General features: G+C 47.1%; 1 protein-coding gene across 1 annotated transcript in view; it reads right to left on the reverse strand.

Moving 5' to 3' along the window:
* RAB29 (RAB29, member RAS oncogene family) overlaps window positions 1–22,957 on the reverse strand; it is a 184,941-nt gene that overhangs the window by 156,718 nt on the left and 5,266 nt on the right. The window lies entirely within an intron of this gene.

A 22,957-nucleotide genomic window follows, 5' to 3' on the forward strand; every position in this document is an offset into this window, starting at 1 on the left:
AATAGAACTGTGTGTATGTTTGTCGAGAACATCAGGCCTTGAAGGCAAGAGACTTTTGTTAAAGGAGACTTGGCCATCGAAGAACCTGATAGAGGATGCAGAACTGTCGGCTGATGCTGGGAAAACTCGAGTGTGTGCTGTGCTCAGGAGACCCGCCTTGTCCTGTGCTCAAAACGTGGAGAAGGGAGAACTCTGCCAATCACATCTTGACCTACTATTTGTGAACACTTTTTCTTTATTGAAAACTCTATCTCACACTCTTTCTGTAATTAGTTGTAAGGATTTGGCAATATTCAAAAGGGCAATGACACGCAAATCGCGCTTCTCCTAATATTGATATGTATTGATGATATTCGATTCAACAATTATATATAAGAAACGATCAAAAGTCCATATATTGGTGTAATTTATTAACACACTGTATCAGCCGACAAGTGTTTCGACATAGGCGTAGTTCTCAAGGCTCACAATACCAAAACAAGAATTGTTGCAAACTGAAATAATATAGTCAAGTTTCAATAAAAAGTAAAAAATAATAAATAACCGATTTATAAAGAAAAGCATCAAAAAGCATGCAAATAGTAAATAATTGTGCATGAATGAAAAATGAGGTTCACATACCCAGCTTGTAGAAATCAATATGTTCGTTGCGGGGAAGGAACTGACTTGGATCAGACATGCTACAGGTTTGTTCAATAAGGAAATCCCGGACAGGAGGGAAAAAATGTATCAATGTAGTTTCATGAAGCACCGGAATCAAGCAGGCCATTCGTGGACAACTAAGTTATTCCGTTGTTCCACAGCCTCTGAAGACAAAAGGCGAGAAGGCAACATGGGTAGTGTAGAGGAAATCAGAAGGTGTTTTTCGGTGAGTGGGCCTGTTGCTCCCTCCTGGTCCTGCAACAACACCTTCAATGTCACGCTGGTTATGGGGGAACACAAGGGACAGGTACTCAAGTAATGCCTGCTTCCCCCACAATACTACCATAACTTGTTGAGGCGTCACCTTTTGCATAGTGCCTCTGACATCGGCCCTCGTAGGGCTCCTAGTTGGCTGGGTTCCTCCGTTGTTTCTTTCGGGGGTAGGATTGGAGCGGACATTGCTCAGAAGGGACCTTCTTCAGTCCTCCTTCATTCTCCTCATCGCTCCGGTTTTAAAGTCTGTCTCTTTTGTACTTGGGTTCAACTCAGGTCTAGTATTCTCAAATTTGGGGGGCACCATTGTTGCATATAATCACTCTTCAGGTGTTCTAGTACTTCTACCCAATCCGACTGAAATGTATCTGCTTCCCCTTGTATTTAATACACTCCATTGTCATGACATCCCGATAGGTAAGCCACTCCATTCTCATGACATCCCATAGTTTGTGTATCCATTCCAGTCATGTGGGTGGTCCTTCTGTTTCCAGTTCCTAGCTGTCACTAACCATGCTGTGATTAATATTTTCACCAAGGCTCTCTTCTGTGGTTTCGATATTGTGTACAGTTCTGGTTCTAGTAAGCCACATAGGCCCTCCCACAGGGAAATAGCTTGTAACTCTGGTACGATTGTGTTTAGCTGATCCTTCATGTCCTCCCAGAATTTCTTTAATTTGGGGCAGTCCACCAAATGTCTCTCCAATCCCTTGGTTCTCTACAACCTCTCCAGCACTCTTGGGGAGTTGTTTTATACATTCTATGTAGTTTACTGTGTGTGTAGTGCCACTGTAGCATCATCTTGTACCAGGCCTCCCTAAGTTGTATAGATCTGGTCAACTTCGGGATACTTCTTCATTGTCCCGCCCAGTGATCCTGAGGGATTGATGTTTGAGTTGTCCCTTCCCATGCTGCCTGATACGGCCAGCTTCCTCGATTTGAGCATCCCTGAATGATAGTATAGGGGGCCTGTCTTTCCCAGGTAACCATAATAGGCCGGCTAGTGGGCAACCTGCTACTGCCCTGTCCATCCATGCCCACACCTTTCCCCTGCTTTCCGTTAGCCATTCTCATATCACTCTGAATTGGCTGTGTCATAGTACCTATTTATGTTCGGCAGTCCCAGGTCACCTTCTTTTCTTTGAGCAATTAGCAGACCTAGGGCCACCCTGGGTCGTTTGTTCCACCAGATAAATTTGGATATCATGGTGTTCAGTGTCTTGAAAAATGACTGCGGTACGGCTATCGGGAGAGTCTGGAATTTGAACAAAAGTCTTGGGAGGGTCGCCATTTTAACTGTTGTTATGGGCCCCAGCCAGGAGATGTTGGGAGGAGTCCATCTTGCAAAATCAGCCTGTGATTTCTTTAAAATCTCTGGGTAATTGGCCTTATGTAGTTTTGCCACCGTACTGGTCAATACTACCCCTAGGTATGATATACTTCCCTTAGCGATGCTGATGTCAAGATAGCCTGCTCAAGTTGCCCCCATAGTGTAGAAGATGAATTCTACCCTACAATGTAACCCTGTGTCTGGATAGAAATAAACCAGCACCAGGGGTCAATTGTTTGAAGAATGGATCCAAACGCGTTGCAGAGGACTCACTTCGTATTATTGATCGAATTCCAAGATGACACACTTTGTTTTGTAACAACAGCAACATCAAAGGAAAGCCGGAAAATATCTGTTACAATAAACGAGAACATAGAAGGCTTAGTACTTACAAAGACCAAACTGGATAGTGAAAACAAGAATATGGACGGACCCTTCTTACCATGGGATGGTCAGATGATATTCCAAATAGAACAAATGCTCCCAGTAAGACCGCCAGGTACAGGGGGGTATGGGACTATTCCCGCCGGCACGCGAACGCCTATGGGCAAGGAAGTCCAGCAAGGAATACCTGACGAAACGAGGACGCGCTACCATCACCCTGTGATGATACACCGGCAGTCTCTAGTCCGTACCAGGGTGAGGTGAGGAGGAAGGTACCGGCAGTCTTATGGAGCCCTTGCAGTCGTGTAGATCCCAAAGAGTAGTAAACAATCCAAGGAAGTCCGGGTCGGTAACGAGCTGCAATAGACGGTGATCAATCGCGAGACAAAAGCAGTCCTGAAAGCATTCCGGGTCAGCAACGGGGAAATCTTCAACAATGACGATACGTGAGGCAGTAGACAGTCCTGGGAGAGTTCCGATTCGGTAACAGGAGATAACACAGCAAGAAAGAAGCCTGTTGCAGTTTTGGGAGAGTTCCGAAATGGTAGCAGCAAGGCAACAGGTAAGGGGGAGGAACACCATGGACGGGTAAGGCAGGACGGGTACACAAGGAATGGAAAACTTAACTTTGTGAAATCAAGGTGCAGGAAACTCAAACAGGGGAATGGAAGGCAAGAACAACAAAAAGGTCAATAGCAGAAACAGAGTCTTGATCAAAAGAACGTAGCGCACTTCATGCAAAATCAGAAGCAATGAACTCACTGCAAACTAGAGTTTATCAAGTGGCGGTCACATGATCATAACGTGCGTCTGACGTAGAGGGAGTCAGTGTCCCTGCCCCAATTTCCATGGCAACCGCCACCGCGACAAGAAGGAAGGATAACTTTTTACGAACTTGGTGCAGCAGTGAGTTAACCCTTTTTTCAGGGGGAAAGAACAAAACTGTACCAATGATTGATGGTGTAAATGCCACATTTTGGAATGCCCCTGCTGTGTCTGACAAGACAAGGACGGCGCTTGCCCTCTTTGATTCTTGACACGCCCACCTCGATTCCTGACAGTCCCCTCCTCAAAGAATGCCTCCCTCTACGGGAAGACCAACAATCCTTCAAACAACTCGGGTGTGAATATGTTCCAAAGGTTCCCAGGTCCGATCCTCAGGCACATATCCTTTCCAATCAACTAGAAAAAGACGGATCCCACAACGGACCTGGGTGTCCAGAATCTGATGAACCTCGTACTCATCTGACCCAATCACAGGTAAGGGGCGTTTCGGGACGATCAACCGAGAACCCCCTTGAACGGGTTTCAGAAGTGAGACATGAAAAACAGAGTGGATTTTCCAAGTGGGTGGAAGTTGCAAACAAACCACCACTGGATTAATCACCTCTAACTGTGAAAGGACCGGAGAACCGTGGTAACAAAGAGCTACGACCAGGTAAGCTTAGATTTTTTGTGGACAACCACACCTGCATGTCATGATCACTGAAAAGAACCCTAGGGTAACCCTTAAAATGTCCTGGACCTCTGCTTATCATTCTTGGATTGCGGAGAAAACATTACAGTGAAATGGTACGTTTAGATAGTCACTTTCTGGTAACTCAATATGGTTGCCTTAGTTGATTCCTGTTGGTCTCTGTGCCAGTCTAGTTTTTTGCCCTCAATTAGTATTTAAGCCCCTCCCCTTGCGAGCTCTGTGCTTCGCGTCTGATTTGTCATAGTAAACGCTTACCACAGTCAGTCCGTGTAGTGTAAGATTAGATTATCGTTTCTAAAGTTACGTGAATTAATTTCCTAATTATTCCTTGTATTCCCGCCCTTAGTTGGTCAGACTCCTGTGACAGAATTATTATACAAAAAATTTAATTCTGTCAGGAACGGCATCCAGCGTATCGTGTGAGCGCTCGTTCCTGTCAGACGGCTCTCAGCAATAAACAAACAGCTGTTTGTCGCTCTCCACTGCATGCTGTTGTATTCACACCAAGCTATGCCAAACAGCAAGTATAGCTTTGAAGTTAAAATTCTATACAAGTTACAGTTAGTCAATACCATTGCCAGTTCTGTGTGAAGTTAATAAGGTTGTTTAATGCGGAAACGTGTTAAATGATTCCTGTCACGTTACCGCTGCAGTATTAAGGGTGCATTAATTCCCATATCATTCTGTTAGATTTCGGGAAGTGTTACATGACTTCTGTTACATTACCGCTGCATAGATTCCATGTCATTTTCCGTTAGCCTTTTACTAGAAATTCAAGACACATCAGGTCCACACAGATACTAGGCAACTGCAGTTTAAACACACTTAGTTTAAACACCCTAGTCAACATTTTTCCCATTAGTCACGCATTCACATGTAACGGATAGGTATTACAGTTTACCTCTTCCTTTCATAGTTATTACATCAATTCAGTTCGGGTAGTGCTAGGCTCACTTCCTGTTAGTAACTAATTAGGTATATTACTGCGGTTCTCTTCATTCCATGCCCAAAGAAGTTTCCTGTGTCGCATTTCTTCAGAATTAAAAGCCCCTGCACAGATGCAGGACGGAGAGCCCCCCACAAAAGAATGCAAGGTAAAAACTAAGAGAAAGGAAACTTCTTTGTAAGTTATAGATATATGAGATAGATTGCAGTAAATACTGCTAGAGAAGATATTCCATACTTAGGAATTCTTCTGTGTATCACTATAGACAGAAATTGTTACAAGAGAAGTAGCTGAGTGTAAAGATAACGCAAGCTAAGAAGAGCCCTGTGTGAAGTGTTTCTGTGTGTGTCCCCGTGGAGTCAAGGTAAGCGTTACACTGCATCCCTTTGGAGTAAGCCGGAGACGCCAAACGGTGGGCATCCGCATGTCGCTTGGTACGACGTTGGGCCTCCAAAAGATGTTGTCTCACTCGGGAATGTAAAACTTTAAGTGACTGAACACAAGAATTAGCTGCTGGGTTGGTGGAACCAGATAACAGAGGCAACGGCAAAGTGCGGGGATGGTGTCCAAAAAGAGCAAAAAGCGGGGTGGTCCCAGTGGCCGTATGCAAGGAATTATTATAAGCGAATTCGGCCATGGCCAATAAAGACAGCCAGGAACCCTGATGATGGAGTAGGAGACAACGGAGGTATTGTTCAAGAGTTGCATTGATCCTCTCGGTTTGCCCATCAGTCTGGGGGTGATAGGCACTGGAATACCTGCCTTCGATGCCTAATGACAAGGTGATGGCCCTCCAAAAATGTGAGGTGAACTGCGACCCCCGATCTGTGATGATAACACTAGGGAGACCGAACCACCGGAACACATGGGAAATGAATAAGTCAGCCAACACTGGGGCAGATGTTAACCCCGAACAAGGAATGAACAAGGCGTATTTAGTTAGGTAATCTACCTTAACCCAGATGGTGTTGTAACCAGTGATCGGTGGTAAATCCACAATGAAATCCATAGATATATCGCCCGCAACCTGGGCACGGGCAACGGGTGTAACAGTCCCATAGGCTTAGCATGAGAATATTTACCTTGAGCACAGACAGCACAAGTCTTGATGTACTGACTCGTATCTGCCTTCATGGTAGGCCACCAACTCCATCTGTCTAGTAATTCCAAGGCTTTTCTTATTCCTGGGTGTGCAGAAAACTTTGAATCATGGCACCATTTCAACGCCAAAGAACGAGTCGCATCGTTGGGAAGAAATATTTTCTCACGGAGATAGGGTAATGAATTTATGACCCTGATACCCTCATCCTTAACGGACGGTGGATTTTGCTCGACCCAGGTGGCCAGAAGGGATCTTAATGATGGGTCAACCGTACACCCACATATTACCTGGTGAGAAAGCAATACAGAGGTACTAGCAGGTTTCGACATATCATTCCCAGGTATACTGGATAGGGAGTCTGCCTTGGAATTGCAAGAGCCGGGACGATATATGATCGTGAAATTGAAAGCAGAAAAAAACTCATGCCAACAAGCTAGTCTAGCAGTGGTACATTTCACCGACTGAAGGGCTAACAGATTGCGGTGATCAGTGTACACCTGAACAGGGATTATCGTGCCCAGCAAATGATGTCTCCAAACCATGAATGTATCTCTTACGGCTAAAAGTTCTCTCTCAGTAATAGTATAGTTTCGCTCATGAATTATAAGCTTCCTGGAGTGATAGGCTACAGGATGTAAAGCTGTAGAATTACGACAAGACTGGGATAAAACAGCTCCTAATGCTGTATCTGAAGCATCTTCCTCGACCACAAACTGCAGAAGTGGGTTGGGATGTTGGAGCACTGGGGCAGTAGTGAAGGCTAGTTTGAGGATTTCAAAAGCGTTGTTAGCCATCTGGTCCCATGCAAGTGACTTCTTACTACTGGTCAAGGCTGTCAAAGGGGCTACAATCTCAGAGAATGAATGTGCAAAACGCTTATAAAAGTTGGCGAAACCCAAGAATGACTGCAACGTTTTGAGGTCTTTTGGAACCGGCCAATCAAGAACCGCCTTAACTTTGGTCGAGCTCATCTGTATACCCTGGTCCGTTATGTCGTACCCCAGAAACTCAACAGATTTCACATGGAAAATACATTTTTCCCATTTAGCATACAACAAATGCTCCCTTAATCGTTGTAGAACCAAGCGGACATGTTGTACATGATTGTCATAGGAATCAGAATAAATCAGAATGTCATCAAGATAAATGACGAGGAAACGATCCGTCATATCCCTAAAGATATCATTAACAAAATGCTGAAATGTGGCCGGAGCGTTGCACAACCCGAAGGGCATTACACAATACTCAGAAAGACCATATTTGGTCTTAAAAGCTGTTTTCCACTCGTCCCTGTCCCTAATCCTTACTAGGTTGTAAGCCCCACGTAAGTCTAGTCTGCTGAAGATCTTGGAAGAACCGAGTTGATCAAGGAGAACAGATATTAAGGGAATCGGATATTGATTTCTGATGGTAATGGCATTCAAGGCACGGTAGTCTATGCATGGCCTGAGATCTCCTTCCTTCTTAGGTACAAAAAACATTGGGGAGGCCGCAGGTGAGCGCGAATGATGGATAAACCCAGTTCTTAGAGATTTATTGATATATTCTTTTAGAATTACGTCCTTGTTAGGGAGAATTCTCTGTTTTGGCTGAATTTCCTAACCTAGTGAGTCCCCCAGCAGCTTTGCTGGATTTTTCAGGTTTATTTTTTTCTCCTGCCAAGAGTGAGACTATTTTACCCCCACTCTTGAGCATGATTTGAGTGTGTTTCTTTGACTCTAGATGTGTTTAATGGGCTATGGGGTCTTTTACTCCATAAGGCTTCATGTGTTTTTGTGATGTGTGTTACACAGCACCCTCAGTGCAGTAACACAGGGGTGTCATAGTGACCCCCCCAATGTAGACTCCATACCCTGGGACTGACTACTGTCTCCCAGGGCATGTAAAGTCACCATTGACTTTACTAGTCTCAAATTCTGAACAGAACCAGTACAAACCATCATATTGTGGACGTACTGCCGGGGCAATTCGATTGCCCCGGGGTCTGTTAGTCGAGGGGGGCACGTTTCCGTCCCCCCTGATCGAGTTTTGGCTGGTGGCAGTGGATACTACTTTTTATATTCGACTACAAATATATCTCTATGGGATTTCCCATTGTTCGAGGCTACCAACTTTAATTATTTAATCCCTATAGCCTCGAACATACCGCTGGTTTATTTATTTAATATTAATTCTCCGGTTGGTATTTTTTGCCAGAACTCGGTTCTAAAATGGCGTTTGTGTTCGCTTCTGTTCCACTTTTTGGCGGGCTTCTCCACAGAAGCCCTCCAGAGTGGTGCCACTCTGTCTCTGGTACTTAGGAGTGGTGGAGGGGGATTTAGGCACCCTGGACTGATTTGTCTAGGCACTCAAGTCGCACTCCATCCTGATTGGCCCAAGTGGTGAGCCGGCCGGCTCACCACTTAGCATGTTTGAGTGACAGGGGGTTTTCTGCATAAAAGCAGGGCTTTGGGGACTGGAACTTTAGAAGTCGCCACAGGACCTAAGAATCCGACGAGGAAGAAGCTGAGCCGACCTGCTACGACGACACCACCGGTGGAGCCCTGCTGAACCGTCTCACCACTTTTCCCAACGACAGAGGAGATCTCCAGCCCGGAGAGTCTTCTTCCTTCGACTGGTGGGGATAACCAGTCTGCTTCCTTTTTCGCTTCCTGGAGCATCTCGTGGCCACCTTGCCTGTGCCAAGCACCCCGGCAACCGGGATACCACGTTTTACCACTACCGCGAATCAAAGGGTAGTACCTTTAACCGGAAAACTCTGCGACTGGTTTCTTCCCTGGCAGTGCAACAACCTTCATCTTTCCTCCATGTCGAAATCTTCTCTTCCTCTGGACGACGCCGCGACTTGCACCCGCTGCCATGAACAACTCCCCCCGCTGGAGGATCCTTTTCCACATAAGGTACCGTGTTCCGCCTGGCTTCCCTTGCAACCGACTATACGGGGTTAGATTTACCCCCCTGGCTTTCGAACCTGGGTTAGCCTGGGACACCCTGGCTAAACTTTTCTGAGCCTAACTAAAACCTTTCTGAACTCCCTGCAAGACTTTTTAAACCTGTTGCCATTGTGTGATCTTGGGTGCATTTGTGCCCTGCTCTCTCCAAGAGTGGGCCCGGTCTATGGACTTTGGCTCACAAGTAACTTTTGACTTTCCTGCCTTGCTTAAGAGTTCCTAAGTATTAGTGTGGTGTATTTTCCTACATTTTGCCTTTTTCCCTCCCTTTTTCGTTATCTTATTGGAGTGCCATCTATAGTTAAGCGCTCACCTCTGTCTGGAAATAAGTGGTGTTAACTAAGACTTCTCTGATAAGGAATAAGGGATGTATATATAATAATAGTAACTGCGTTTAGAGTGATTTACAATAATAGTGCTGGAGTGTTGCAATAAGTGTGTTTTAAAATAAATAATTATATACCTTGATACCAAAGCTCTGGTCAGTGTTTGCTTGTGCTATTGTGTCTGAGTGCCTATTGTGTATACTTTACATACTGCCTAACTCTTCTTGAGGGAAGTCTGACTGCTCAGCCACAGCTACCAGGTAAATCTGTGTGGTACAGACTGCTACCAAGTGGGTTTACTGCCAACACCTGTAGTCCTAAATCTTTTGCAGTGGTCCCCAAGGGAACTGCACAGGTTTCTGCCTAACAGTCCTCCTTCTGCGTAAGTGAGTAAATACGGCCGGTGGGTATTTTGGCCCCAGGGACCAAGTCAATAGGACAATGATATGGTCTATGAGGCGGAAGGGTCTCTGCTCCTTTAGCATCAAAGAAATCACCAAAGGAAACATATTCCTCCGGTAAGGGGTTAGCGACAATGGCTCCAATAGAAGAGATACCGTGTAACAATGGTCGACAAGAATTCTTAGGTTCAGAATTCAAGGAAAAACATGAAGTCTCACAATAGGAGGATACGAACTCCAGTTGTCCGGAGTTCCAATCTACCACTGGATTATGGCCTCTCGACCAAGGTAAGCCCAAGATCAAGCGATATTGTGGGGCTGCAATAAGGTCGAAGCTGATGGTTTCTTCATGACCATGACTTGTGGTTAACGTCAAGTCAACCATTTGTTCCGTGACCAAGCTGGAAAGCAAAATGGAACCATCCACAGTATTGACCATTTCTGGTTGAGATTTCGTGATTACCGGGGCATTTCTTGGCAAAAGCATCGTCGATATAGTTCCCGGTTGCTCCAGAGTCCAACACCGCATCAATGAACCATTCATGTTCTGGAGAATGGGAACATCGGGTAGAAATGGTAAAAGGTCTTGTAGTCAGGGAGTCAAGAAACACTGAGCTCGGCAGATTGACTCCTTCTACTGCCGAGCTTTGGCATTTCCCTGCTCTTTGGCTTCTTGGTACAAGCCTTCAACAGATGTTCTGATGACACACAGTAAAAACACAGATTGTTCCATTTCCTCGGTGGTCAGCGGACCCTGAACTGCTCCTATTTGCATGGGTTCTGGTCCTCCCGTAACTGGAGTTGGTGGTAACATGGCCAAAGGTGTAGAAGGCCTTTTCTCTCCTTTCCTTTCTGCTCTTTGTGAGTCTATTTGTAGCACCATATCTAAGAGCTCAGGAAAGGTAGTGGGTACAATAGGAACCATGGATAAAGTATCTTTCTGGGAGTCTGATAATCCATGATAAAATATAGAAGGCTTAGTACTTACAAAGACCAAACTGGATAGTGAAAACAAGAATATGGACGGACACTTCTTACCATGGGATGGTCAGATGATATTCCAAATAGAACAAATGCTCCCAGTAAGACCGCCAGGTACAGGGGGGTATGAGACTATTCCCGCCGGCACGCGCACGCCTATGGGTAAGGAAGTCCAGCAAGGAATACCCGACGAAACGAGGACGCTCCACCCTCACCCTGTGATGGTACACCGGCAGTCTCTAGTCTGTACCAGGGTGAGGTGAGGAGGAAGGTACCGGCAGTCTTATGGAGCCCTTGCAGTCGTGGAGATCCCAAAGAGTAGTAAACAATCCAAGGAAGTCCGGGTCGGTAACGAGCTGGCAATAGACGGTGATCAATTGTGAGACAAAAGTAGTCCTGAAAGCATTCCGGGTCAGCAACGGGGAAATCTTCAACAATGACGAGACGTGAGGCAGTAAACAGTCCTGGGAGAGTTCCGGTTCGGCAACGGGAGACAACACAGCAAGAATGAAGCATGTTGCAGTTTTGGGGGAGTTCCGAAATGGTAGCAGGAAGGCAATAGGTAAGGGGGAGGAACACCATGGACGGGTAAGGCAGGACGGGTACACAAGGAATGGAAGACTTAACTTCGTGAAACCAAGGTGCAGGAAACTCAAACAGGGGAATGGAAGGCAAGGCAGGAACAACAAAAAGGTCAATAGCAGGAACAGAATCTTGATCTAAAGAACGTAGCGCACTTCATGCAAAATCAGAAGCAATGAACTCACTGAAAACTAGAGTTTATCAAGTGACGGTCACATGATCATAACGTGCGTCTGACATAGAGGGAGTCTGTGTCCCTGCCCCAATTTCCATGGCAACCGCCACCGCGACCAGAAGGAAGGATAACTTTTTACAAACTTGGTGCGGCAGTGAGTTAACCCTTTTTTCAGAGGGAAAGAACGAAACTGCACCAATGATCGATGGTGTAAATGGTGCATTTTGGAATGCCCCTGCTGCGTCTGACAAGACGAAGACGGCGGTTGCTTGTTTGATTCTTGACATGCCCACCTCGATTCCTGACAGCTGATTGTTCTTTTGATAATCCTAATTCCAGCACCTCCGACTTGGTCATATTTATTTTCAGTCCTGATATCTGCTCTTGTTCCCTTAAGGCTGTTACTAAGGCAGGAATTGACATTTCCGGTTGCTTAAGTGTCAGTAGCATGTCATTGGCAAATTGTATACTTTTTATATTTGTGTCTGCTCGAATTGTGGCCAGTAGGGGTTCTAGGTATATTGCGTATAGATAGGGGCATAGGGTACACCCCTGCCTCGTGCCCCTCTCTATCTGTATCAACTCAGACACTTGTGTATTGATGGATAACCCCATCGATAGTTCGCTTCCACCATCTGAATATAGTTCGGTCCAAATCCCATTTGTTTCATTACTTGGAGTAGGTACAGCCATTCTACCCTATCGAATGCCTTTTTTCTGCATTTAGGGAAATGAGCACTGCCGGAAGTTGCTTAACTTCGGCCTTCTCTATAAAATGGATTACATTTCTAGTGTTGTCCCATGTTTGTCTTTCAGAGATAAAACCTGACTGGTCTTGGCCTTTCTCCTTTGGTAGTATGTGCTTAATTCTATCCACCAATATCCCTGTGTATATTTCAGCATCTATGTTCAGCAACCTATAGGCCGGTAAGAGCCACAATTTAATAAGTCTTTAGTTGGTTTCCCAAAAAAGTACAACCTTCGCCTCCAGCATGGAGCGGGTTATGCTCCCCTTTTGCCGGAATGAGTTATATAATTTTGTAAGGAATGGTGTGATGTCCTTGCTCAGGTTTTTGTAGAAAAATGCAGAGTATCCAACAGGTCCTGGTGCTTTATTACTGGGGAGGTGTTTGATAATGTTCCATACTTCTTCTTCTGCTATTTCTCTTTTGAGTGTGTCCCTATCTTCTTGTGTCATCTTGGGGATCTGGAGCTTATCTAAGTAATTCTGTATGGTTAAATGGTCTGGTCTTTCCGAAGAATATACTTGTTTATAGATGGTCGAGAAGGAGTTTATTATGTCATTGGACTCAGTAGAGATTGTGCCGTCTGGCAGTCTGATGCTATCTATGTTGTTATTGCTGCTCTGTTGTTTCAGGGGTCTAGCTATCATTTTGTCTACTTTATCGGCCCTGATGTAGTATCTTTGTTTTAGATTTAGTAGCGCTTTCTCTGCCCTACTTGTTCACAGGAGATCCAATTGTCTCATGCTGTCTTTCACTTTATTATAATTTGTCTTGTTTTATGTCACAGTCAGTTGTCTTTGGGCCTCCCTAAATTCCTCCTCTAGCTCTTTTTCTAATGTATACTTCACTTTTGCTTTTTGTGCGCTGAGAGAGATCATTTCTCCCCTCAGCACCACCTTGAAGGCATCCCACACTACGTCTAATGGGCCCCGTTTGTGTCGTTCAGTTGAAAGTAGGTTTTAATTTTCCCCCTCAATAATTCCTGTGTTACTGCATCATGAAGGACCTCCAAAGGCATGTTCCACGCACAAACCCAGCCTTGTGGCCTCATCCCTTTCAGCTGAAGCCATATGGGGGTATGATCAGATAGGGAGAACGGGTCTACCCTTATCTTTGACATTGCTCCTAGATTCCGCGGGGTTCCCCACACGTAGTCAATCCTAGATAACGTGCAGTGGACATAGCAGAAGCAGTTGTATCCCATCTCGTCCCCCTTTTTAGCTCTCCATAGGTCCCTTAATGTTAACTCTGTGAACTTGTCCTTTAGGGTATTAGATGGGCCGAGCCCCCTAGTGGAACCTTGACTACTCCTATCTTTGTCGGGGACCCAGGCCATGTTGAAGTCACCTGTCAGTAGAACCTTTCCATCTGCAAAGCCTTCCAATTTCCCTATGACTTGTTGCAGGAAAGTCTCCTTTCCTGTATTAGGGGCATATACTGTGCTTATTATGTCAATGTCCTGTTGTCCAGGCAGATCTGGATAAGTAGATATCTACCGTAGGGATGCTAGTGTGCGTGTTAATTTGACCCAGACTCCAGCGGTTTTATTTTTGGCATTAGCTTAGTGGGTTATAGCAAACTGATGTAGATGAATTCTAGAACTGTCCCCTTTTTTAATGTGTGTCTCTTGTAAGAGGATAATGTCCGTCTCCCCTTTGTTAATTTGGGCTTCCAATTTTTTACGCTTCCTGGGGATGTTTAGGCCTCGAACGTTGTGTTATAGTATTTTCAGTAGTTCCCCCACCCATGGATCGGATTCTTTTGGGTTCCGTCCTACTGTAACCTCATGTGGTTCCTCATGTATCTTTACCATGTTCCCATTGATCTTCCTCCCCCACCCTTCCTGTGCCATCTTCAGTAACCTTGTCTCTGACCTCTGAGTAGGTTTATTAATTGCGGACCCCTGCTACGCCTTCTTCGTGGCTTTGACATTGCCCCCCCCACACCCTCCCCTCCCTTCTCAACCACCCGCCCCCATTTACTGTCCTCCCTACCCCTATCCAGTCGAGGCTCGATATCTTGCGATTCATCCCAACTTCTTTTGCTCCGTTTCTCCGGAAGAAAGATTTTTGGTCCATTGACCTTCTGTGGATTCCAAGTGGTGCCTTCCCAGGTCCTCTGCTTGGCCTATTTCAAGAGCTTGTTTCGTCTTCGTCTCTCCTTTCACACTCTATGTCTTCTGCTTTTCCTCTCTACTCCTTAGTTTTCCATTTAAGCTGGCCACGTGTTGTTTCATGTTCCTTCCCCGCCCTCCCTGCAGGCTGTCTTACGTCCACTTGATTCTTTTTCTTCCCCTCTCTGTTTCTGTTGGGGGCCCTTCAGTTTATCGCTTCTTTTCCCTGTTGCATTGGACCAGTCCCATGGCCCTGTCCTCTGTTGGAATGCCCCCCTCCTGTTCTCTCTGGGGTCTGACTCATCCTCCTCCATTCCCAGTATTGCGAGGCCTTCTGTGCTTGTAGTAACCCTCTGTTGCTTTCCGGCCCATTAGGAGAGGAGGCCAAAAGGAAATGTCCATTTGTATGGAATCTTTTTTTATCTAGGAGTACCTTCGTCAGATGGCTCATCGCTCTCCTTTTCAATAATGTAGATGTGGCTAGGTCCTGGAATAGGGAGACTTGCGATCTGTTTAGAGCAATCGTTGTCTGACCCCTAGCTGCTCGCAGGATATTTTCTTTCATCTCATAGGAGGTCAATGCTGCTAGGCCCTGGCTCTGTCGCCAGGACCCAACCTTCTAGGTCCCACCCTATCTATACGATTGCTGTGTATATTCTCTGGGGAGGCCTCCGCTATAAGGTTTGCAAAGCACTGTAGTACTAGTAGCTTGACCTCTGCACCCTTGTGAGTTTCTGCCATGCCTTTAATCCTGATGTTCGACCTTCTGGAGCGTTTTTCAAGGTCCTCTGCCTGGATCTCCAGGTTGTGTGTGGCTGTTGCGATTTGATCTATCAGTTCTGAGTTACACCTAACATCATCAGAGAGTTCCGATAGCCCCTGTTCTGTGGTGTCCACCCCGTTACCCAGGGTATGAATTTCCTCTCTGACCTCTTTCAGGGAACATTTTACCTTTTCTTTTACGGTCACCATTTGTTCTTGAAACAATGTCGACATTCTTTCTTCCATTCCACCCAGGCAATCCTGAAGGTCCTCCTTACTAAGTGCCATATCTCTGCCGACCTGTATGTCTTCGGTTTTCCATGGGTCAGGCTCCTGGCACATTTGCTAGGGGTTCTATTGGGTTCCGTAGCCAGCCCCTTTCCAGTTTACCCCTTTTCGTGCCTTTGTTAGCACCTTGTCCACCTGGTGTTTGTTTCCCCTTAGGTTTTTGGCATCTGAGTGGGTTGGATGTTGACTGTGGTTGTGTGCTGTGACCGCAAGGCAATTTCACTGTCCTTGTGGCCTCCTGTGGGGGCTGACCGCTGGGCTGTGATTTGTCCCCTGAGAAGCGGATGTTGAAGGGGGTATTTGTCCGCCTTAGATATGGTTTAGTGAGTGTTCATCCAGGTGGGTATCCGGTGGTGGAGTCGTTTTTAGTGCCACGTGCTTGTCCCGCAATGAGGTACCTTGTGAGCCTGGGGGTGTTTGTTTCTTTTCCTTTGCCCCTTGTACTGTTAATCTCCTGTCATCTACCGGGTGGCTCCTCGGGGAATGTTTCTTGTGGCTGTATTTTGTATATTTATATAGGGTGAGCCATGTGCTTGTTTTGTAGCCAAGTATATTAGGATGGTGTATGCGCTCAGGAGTGGGGCCCTTCTTTTATCCCTCTCAGTCCGACTCACTGGTGCTGTCCCTCACTGCTGTTGGCTGGCTCCTGCTCTTTACCTGATGAGTACGGCTGTAATGCGAGATGTCGGAAGTCTTTTGCTGATGTTGCGGTATTCCTCCTCTGTCTGCTGTACGAGGAGCGTTAGCACCTTTATTTTTGCTTTACAAACTCGCTGTGTTTCCTCCTTTGAGAAAGGCCGGCACAGAGAATGTGAATTGCAACTTCACTCTCTGGCAGCCATCTTGGGAATCCCCTTATTGTCTTTTTAAACAATCCACTGTAGCTATCCCTTCGTCGGGTTCACTCTTACCAACACAATGCTCATTGGGGCATCATGCTTTGCCCTGTTCTGTCGGCATCCCTCCGTGGGGTTCATTCTTGCCAACCACAAAATTCCTTACCCTTTCTCACTAAGTGCGATTCATCTCCCTTAGCTTTCCAATTTTGTGCCGGTCAAAGACTTTCAACTGTACAGGGGGTTTTGATAAACCCCTGTATGACCACTTTGAACTTTTCCTTGAGGCTCTCCAAGGACCTTCTGGTATCGGTAGTTTCAACAATAGGGGAATCAACCAGAGTCTATCGAGTGAGCACCCACGTGGTGCCGGACTGCCCTGCAGCTGGTTTTCACCTTAATTTGCCATTCACAACTTTCATTCAACACAGTTTGGTTTCTTATAGGTCCTCCCTTCGACTCACCGGCTGTGATGAACCGCTAGGCTTTTCTTGTCTCTGGAGACAAAGCCGGTACCACGGTAGCAAGCGTCTCTCCCTGTCCTGATTATCAGTGTAGGAGGGGTTCGTGTACCATTGACATCTGCTGCAAAACATAGCTGGCTAATGTTTGCAGTCTTATGATTCCTTTCACAGAGGCTTCGTGGGTCTCGGTCAAAAAGGTCAAGGTCTCTTCTCTCCTTGTTGCCCCTTCGGTTCTCACTGCTTTTCTCCTCCTCTTGAACTGCCGCCCTGGGATAGCGCTCTTATTGTGGGGTTTGCCAACCTCATGGTTTGCTCTCGTGCTCTTTTATCCCTGTGGGGAAGGGAAAAGGCCGGCAAGTGTGTGTGATTGTTACGCTCACCTGGTATCCACGGGTATGCCACCCAGCCCTGGTTGGAAGATTTGCACTCTTGAACCCTCTCCAGGTCCCTTGGTAAGGCCTCTGGTTAGAGATGGGTCTGCAATTTAGGAGAGCTGTATTCAATACCAGATTGTCTTTATGTTTCCCACCTCCCTTGGCCTCAACTCCTTCCTCCCCCTTGGGCCTTCTCCTCACTTTATTATTGTAAAAGGTGGATTCTCTGTCCTGCTCCTCGTGGCAGGGGTGCGTAGATGTGGGCAGCGACCAAGTTACTTCACTGGTGCAAGCCCTCATGTGGGAATCTAGGCCTGCTGCGACTCCGTAGGTTTGCTGCTTTACAGTCTTTATATGCAGTTCTTATGTTCCTCTTAGATCGAATAATGTCTTCCTTCTTTCCTTTTAGGTATAGAAAGGTATTTTGGTGTTGTCATGCAGTTTGAAGATGAGCATGGGGCGGTATGCGAAAGCACGGTGTGCGTGATGCTGTCCGGTGAGTAATGCGCGGCGCTGTTTCGCCTTTTATATTGCTAACTTGTGTCTTTTCTCTCCTTGCAGGTTGCGATGTTCCTCGCCAAGCGCCGTAATGTTCCATCAATGATACTGACTAGGAGATGACTACCTAGGTAAGAATTGTGTGGCTTTCTTCATTCGGGAGGAAACGTGAGTAAACGCTTACTAATGCTGTCTTTCTTTCTCCTCTTTCCAGGTTATGGTATTCCAGGATGCATGCGGTGACGGATGATGAAGTTCGTACCTTCAGGTGAGTGGAACTGAAGTCGGCGATGGATTGAAGACAGGATACTGTTCCAAGTAAGTTTTGTAGTGTTCTTTCTCTCTCTGCAGGTCCTTAATTTCAGGTAAAATGGCATCAAAGAACTGGACACAGTGAACATTACGCTGCCCACAGCAGAATAATGCAAAGCATGTTCTGCTGTTTGGGTGCGGTTTAAATAGTCTCAGGTAAAGTAGTCCAGGTAAAATAGTCCCAGGCCTGCCATACCCAAAGTGGTCCAGGTAAAGTAGTCCGAGGCCTGCCACACCCAAAAAACTAGACCGCATAGCTCAGTTCCTTGTAACTGAGTTATGTGTGTGCCTCCATGTTGGCTGAACCTCACCAAGTTAAATAGGCCCAAGTAAATAGTCCCATTCTAATGTTGGTCTTCATGATGGTTATGAGCCTGGCGCCAAAGGTGCCAGGACTGACTCCAAGAGAGTCTTGGATGAGGTTTTAAGGCCTTTGACCTGGCCCTAACTGGAAGGCTGACTTGCCAATGAGGGCCAGGGGCAAGGGTCATGACAGTGATTCTGGTCAGTTGCCTGACTTTGCCTGAACCTCGTGCTGGGACATGTCAGGTAAACGCCTCTAGTGTTAGTCCATTGTCTTTCGTGTTATTAAAAAGCACTCATGTTGGAAAAAGGGGTCGGGGGGAGTGTCTGAATATCCTACGTGGTAGGAAAGGGAAAAGGTGTTATAAGGGGTATACCGTGTCCCACCCATCAGTGTCCCACCTACACTCCTGAGGGCCCCTCATCCAGGTCATCCTCCCACACTGGTCCACCTCCAGGAACTGGATCCAATAGTGATAACCGTGTCCTGGCCACCTGGACGACAGATCCCCGGGGACTAGTAAGTGAGACACCTTCAGGTTTCTCACAGGATACTGACAGGAGGGTAGTCGGTAATGCAATCAGTCTTAACTGTTCAAGGTCATTTGGTTTCAGCACCAAGGAAGCAAGGGGTCGTAACTGTCACTAGGGGGCTTTAGAGAAGGGCCTGAGGGACAGAAACCCAATGTACCTGATGCTTGAGATGTTCTTGATGCTCAACAGTGTTGAGTCGGGCCTGGGACGCTTTGTGGCTCCTGCGACAGAGTTCAAGATGGGAGACAGCTGCGGGTATCAGGCGGCAGGCAGTTCGGCAAGCGAGACTGGACGAACGGCTGCAGGCTGGCCTACACAGCGGCTCTCAGTAGAGAATCTTCGTCTCTGTGCTGATTGGCGGATCTGGAACGCTGGTCGAGGTGTCTCGGATGGCTTGAGGGACTGCAGCGTGACAACAGTCAGTGGTGCAGCGGGTCGCGGTTCGAGGGCTCGACTGCCTCGAAAATGTGCTAATAAGAAGGACTCTGCTGGATGGTTGTGTGGAACTCCTCCTAGCTTCTTCGCAGGGCTTGTGGCATCATTCAAGGAGGACAGCCCAAAGCTGAGGATAGTGTTTGCAGGAAACAGCCTTATCCTTTGTTCAGAGACTCTTTGGCACTTCCCAACTAGGAGGTTTGCTGGCAGAACCTAGCAGGGCACGCTGTGTGCTGGCTGGGTACCAGTTCTGGAGTTACTGGATCGGTCCTTTGAGTCTGGTACTTTCCTCTGCTCCCTGGGAGATGTTTAGGGGAGGGATCTTGCTTCGCTCTTTGAAATCCTGGCCTTCCTTCACTGGCGGAAGATGTAAGGTAAACTGTCCATTCAATGAGGGTCCAAATTAGTCCTTCTTCTTGCTCCTTTCAAAGTCGCCTGATGATCTGGTAAGTGAGAAGAACAGCTTTCTTTTAAAGCCAAATGGGCCCCAGTGTTTGTGCAGGCTAAGCCTACCTTAAGGAACCAATCCAGGGTCCCAACCAACAATCTTCTGTTATGCGTGATGTCAGGGCCAGAGTGCTTTGGAACAGGATAGGTAAGAGGTGACAACATGTACTCCTAAGTCGCACCCATCTTCCTATATGTTGTAGATCAAAGTGCCTGTCTGGTTAACTGAGCCCTCCGTGGCTCTTGATCAAAGCACAGGTCTCCCTTGAAGTTTGTGGTGATAACAGACTTCTGTCTCCCTCAAATCACATTCTTCGTCCCTCTGAAAGGCAGTTTGCCTACTGTAAACAGCTGTCCCATACATGGCATTCACTGACCTTCGTACAGAGGGGTGGGAGCTAGCTTGAAGGTGACACATTGCATATCAAAGCAGTGTTAGTTTTCCTGCCCATTGTTAAGTTCTGTGACCAGGCCTATTCGCAGGCCTGCTTCAATTAACTCTCATCAGTATGTGCTGCCACCACACAGAACTCCGACAATCGAACAGGGCGGATCCATGGAGCCTTTGATATTTTAATTAGGCTGCCCATGGCCAGAGGAAGGTGTTCCCTTTCCCCGAGACTAAGAAAGGCTCTCACCTGCATCTGTGTCGTGGGCATGTCCCAATCCTTCACAGCCTGTACCTTTGCTTTGAGAGGTTGTTTCTTACATCCACTGACCAGGTGGCCTGGGTAAGTTGCGGTACCCTGCGCTATCTGGCACTTCATGGCCTTAATAGTCAGACCTGCATTCTGCAGTGCTTGTTTCAGGTGGGATAGTGATCCTCACAGGTGTGGCTGAAGACCCGACAAAACCTGGTTAACCATCTGCTGAAAAGTGGCAGGGGCATTCTTCAATCCAAAGGGTATCACAGTGAACTGATAATGTCCTTCCGGGGTCGAGAATGCTGATCTCTCCATCTGTCAACCAACCTGACAATACCCTGTTATGAGATCAAAGGTACTCATGTACTTGCCAGCGCCAAGCTTGTCAATGGGCTCATCTGCCTGAGGAATGGGGTGAGCATCTATCTTCGTGATAGAATTGAGGCCCCTGTAGTCCACAAAAAAGGGAACTTCAGTCTTCCCACCACTGGGCTAGCCCGGGGGCTATGTGATGGCTGTATCCTAGGGACAACATCTTGGAAACCTCGTCCTTGATGGTCTGATGTCTTAGTCACTCCCAAGTGACCCGCTAAAGGAATTTGGTGAGCCAAAAGGAACTTTCTGTGGCATTGGGGACTCGCCAACCTCCTGGTGCCCTCACCATCAGAGTCTTTTGGGTCACTGTACTGGAGTCCATCCTCCCAGTACACTTTGAAAAATCCAGGGGCCTCACCCTTAACCTGCTCCTCTGCCTGCTTCCACAGACACGCCAGAGTGGGACACTCTTTATGGGCTGTGAAGAAGTCTGACCTGGGCCCCCAGCGGATGCAAACTAATCCAGCTTGAGCAGGCCCTTCAGATCTGCGCCCACCTGGTCCTCTGCCTCAGGTTCCTGCATTGCGCCAGGCAACTCTGAAGTCAATGAGTGCCCTGCTAACAAGTAGGTTCCTCAGTGGCTACTGGCACCTCTCCCGCAGGAGTATGCGACTCAGAAGTCTGTGGGGTTGGACTAGAGGCCACTGGCCATGACGGTCCTTCCAACAAGCCCTCTGGAAGTTCTCCAGGCCCTAAGGCTCTGAGTGTGTTCAATCTGGCGATCACGTTGGCCCTCGATCAGGTACTGCTGCGACTATTTCGGGACCAGGAAGATCATTACAAACAGACATGGGACATGAATGGAGTCTTTCACTGCTACGTGGTGCTGGGTCGTTTCACCTCGCCAGCTGAACTCTACTATCACCAAGGGGCACTTACTCTTTCCATCAAACCCACTTACGCTATAATCAGGCCCATCAAAATACTGACCTGGCTGTACCCACTGCCGGGTGACAGCAGTGACACCAGCCGCAGTGTCTCGGACCGCAGGAGTTTTGTGGCCATTGATATACACAAGTTCTAGATAGAGCTGAGTACTATTGGGAACTGGGATCTCTTTTAGGGGCCCGTAACCGTTTTCATCAAGTATAACCAATCCAAATTCAGCCAATCCCTGGCCTAGTGGGAAGTCCTCCTCTAAGAGGCCCACACTAATGATGGCGTCTTCCATGAGTCCAACATTCACTGTGGCCTGCTTGGGTTAGCCTTTGCGAGCAGGATCCACTTTCCTATGGCCTAGCTCTTTACACACGAAACAACCTTTTGGTGGTGAGAAAACAGGTGTCCCAGTGTTAGGGGTGCCTGCGATCCTCTTTTCGGTGTGCACGGCTGAAGTAGAGTTTTGGTATTTCCCATTGTTCTTTTGGGGACCTGACTTCGAATAAGATAGGGTTGGACCTTTGTCCTTCCCATCCTTGTTTACTTTTTTGTCCGCCGATTTCTCTTCCGGGTTGGGTGTGCGCACCCGGGTCCTTTTCTGGACTTGAGTACTCACAAACCTGTTGGCAGCCTTTGCAATCACCCTAGGTTCTTGTCCACAAGATGCTGGTGTAGGTCATCCTCACCATTTTTCAATACATGCTCACATGCAATGAAATTGTAGCTACCTTTAAATGTCTCAACTTTGTTACCAGCCACCCACCCACTCAGATATTTCAATGACAAGTGTGTGAACGCTTCACATGCCTGCCCACTTTTCTTTATAAGCTCTCTGAAGCTCTTGAGATACTGTTCTGGGGTTTTACTGAAGTTTCGGAGGAGGGCAGCCTTCATGCTCTCATAAATGGGCCTTTCCCAGGAGTTAACTGAAGAATTACATCAGTCCCTGGTGTTGGTAAGCGACTCATCAGGGCTGCAACCCACAGGTGTGGATCTGTTGCCCTCCTTCTCTTCAAGTGCCAGGCTTGCGCAGCTCTATGGCGGCCCTGTCCCGTTCTATGGTGACCTTGTCCCGCTTTTTCTGTTCCGCTAGTGCTAGTTTTCTCTCCTCGAGCAGGAGCTTTCTAGCCGCTACCTCATTAATAGCGGGAACAATTACTGGGTCACTTAGCGGCTGTGCTGAGGCCTGTGACCTGTGGTATGCCGCACTAGCCCTTGTCCTCACTGACGCTCTCGAGTGTTGAAAAATCACACTTGCCCCCCAGCAGGATGATTGGCAAGACACACTGCTCATGCGGTCGTCCTTGTCATTTGCCCCCTCTGGAAGATCCTATCGTTCGGGTACACGGGGACTAACCCGTCCCCTGTGGTCTCCTC

This window comes from Ambystoma mexicanum, chromosome 13 (assembly GCF_040938575.1).
Source record: "Ambystoma mexicanum isolate Mex_15411 chromosome 13, UKY_AmexF1_1, whole genome shotgun sequence".
NCBI lineage: Eukaryota > Metazoa > Chordata > Amphibia > Caudata > Ambystomatidae > Ambystoma > Ambystoma mexicanum.